This window comes from Rhagoletis pomonella, unplaced genomic scaffold (genome assembly GCF_013731165.1).
Source record: "Rhagoletis pomonella isolate Grant_MI unplaced genomic scaffold, Rhpom_1.0 Rhpom_scaffold_00006, whole genome shotgun sequence".
Lineage (NCBI taxonomy): Eukaryota > Metazoa > Arthropoda > Insecta > Diptera > Tephritidae > Rhagoletis > Rhagoletis pomonella.
Window position 1 is genome coordinate 76,214,584 of NW_023458560.1, and position 2,696 is coordinate 76,217,279.

Sequence of the window (2,696 nt, forward strand, 5' to 3'; positions counted from 1 at the left end):
TTTTTTGATTAAAAAAATTAAGCTTATGAACAAATTTAAATGGTTACATGCATTTCTCACAGGTGCAATGCCTTTGGTTTTACATAGACTATAAATCAATTTTTTTATTAGAAAAAAATTTTAAATTTTAACGAAAAAACAGGTTCAACTGACCAAAAGTGCTTCTACTATATAATTATAGCGGGTATGGCAAGAAGCCAGGTTTGATCCTTCAAGTCGAAAATTTTAGATCTTTTACCCTAATTCGAGACTGAGACTAATTTATTTTAGAACCTACGATAGAGCGTACACTGAAAGCTCCCATAAGCGGTAGGGATGCAAACGATGCATCGATGTTTTTGAAACATCGATAATATCGGTTAAATTTTCGATGTTTGCCATCGATGTTTACAATTTACTAACATCGCGAAATTGACGATACATCGATGGAAGTTTTACCGATGTTTTAAACATCGACTTTAAGGAGACTCTCCGACTTTCTTTCGGTATGTTTGACTGACCTTAAATTTATTATCCATTCAGATTTTTTTTGTTATTTATGGCCTTATATCAATTATATTCAAAAATTTTATTGAGCTTGAGACCGTTTCTTATGAAAAATGTTATTGAAAATCAGTAATAATTTACAAAGGACAGACGTTATAGCTGCTATTTCGGAGATCACCACATCTCCTCAGTGACCGCGGTTGAAGAAGTCTGATTAGTATATGTGGTGATCTCCCAAATTGCAGCTATAACTTCTTACCTTTGCAAATTCTTGTTGCTTGTCCACAACATTTGTCATAAGAAACGGCCACAAGCTCAATAAAATTGTTGGATTCATTCTGAATGCTGATAACCTAGCCGTTAAAACAGAACCAAACACCCCTTAGAATTTCAACAAGATCAGGCCTAGGATCTTTAGGCCCGAACGACCTCACGATGGTATGCATTTTGATTCTAATAATAGAAAGGGTATGGAAAGGATAATAAAATACAGGAAAAAATATTCATAATTATTAAAGTATTCAATATTGCTTTAAATTTAACTAGAAATTAACAAATTGCAAAACATCGGGAACCATCGATATATCGATGTTTCTCTGGCGATGTATTTTAGCCTCGATGTTCTTTTCTCCGATGCATCGAAACATCGATGTATCGATGTTACTGCTCAAAATTTGCATCCCTAATAAGCGGACACCAATGGTCACCTACTGTTTGTCCGCCTTATGGGAATTTCGTAAAAAATAACATAAAAATTCAAATTTAAAAAATTTAAATTGCGGGTTTCTAAATTAAAATAATATTTGTTCTTTAATAGGCCGAAACAGGATGAATTAAAAATAATTTAAAATGAATGGCGTTTTCTTTCCTACCGACAAATCTCATTGCCAGTTTCACTCAAGTAGCAAGAAGAGGGAAACGAAAAGGCAAAATTTTTTCTAGAAAAGAAAATATCTTTGAATAGGGACTATGTTCTTGTGTACATATATATATGTACAAGCGCAAGAGTCAACATCTGACCGAAAAAAATTGGCCGCTTGTAGAGATTTTTTTCATAACTGGACTTTCATGTATTTCTTTTTTTGTTTGCTAAAAATATGGGACGCCTTTTTAAAATTTTCGTAATATCTTTGAAATTTACAGTAGGATCTTAAAGTATGATATATCCAGGCTCTTGTGTCGAGGAGAAGACATACAAAATTAAGTAAGATTACGAGGTTTACGTGATTGTGAGACATTTACGCGATTAGATGAACAGCCCTAATTTTTTTGTTTTTACAAAGTTCATTGACCTCAAGTACCTACCCCTTTCTAGTGCTTTCCCACCAGGTCTCAGTTCTTATCACTGTAACATAGCGAACCAAAGTCAGTAAATTAAAGCCCGTCAAAATCATTAAACTTTTGCTAAGGAGGTATTTCGATTATTCCAGTAGAAAAAGCACAAAAAAAAAAATTTATTGTCGATTGTAGGTGCTACCGAGTAGGCGACATATCCACGAAAATTTTAAAATAAAAAATAATTATAGCTACCAGAAGAAGAAATTTAATTTTTTAACTCAGCGATCAATTTATATCAATAAGTTTCAATAACATGTAAAATTTGTCAGATTTTCGTATTTTTTATTTTTTATTATTTAAAATTTTGTTTTTCAAACCCTGGTAGCGCCCATGATTCAATAATGAAAGGTTTTGTAAGAAAAACTTTCTCTCGCTCTAATTTTATCAATGACACTCCCACCCTACTCCTAAAAACAAAAACAGTGATATTTCTTTTCCAAATTTCTTTGCAAGTTTTAAGAACATTTTTAAATTGTTAGTAGTGAAATTTTTACTTTTTAAATTTGAAGAAATGTTTGTTCTGCATTCGCTGGCGCCAACAAGACAAAATGGGTGAGAATCGTTGGACTACAGAAATTCAATGTTAAGAGACGAAATTCCCTTAAATGCCGAAATGTATTTGTCGATATTCGTGGAGACCTCTTGATTCTGCCAAGTCGCTGTAAAGTATAGCGTTCAATGAGCCAACGAAGGTATTTAGGTATTGTACTCCACGACACAATCCTGGTGTCTCCGAATGAGATTTTGACGCAATATAACATTGCCAAACCGCATCCATAGGCCCAATCGTCACACGACAGCTCGGTTTAGTCAATGGCGCGATGGAATTGCACACTTAAAAGGTGTACGCACGAGGCGAATGTTGGCTGGCG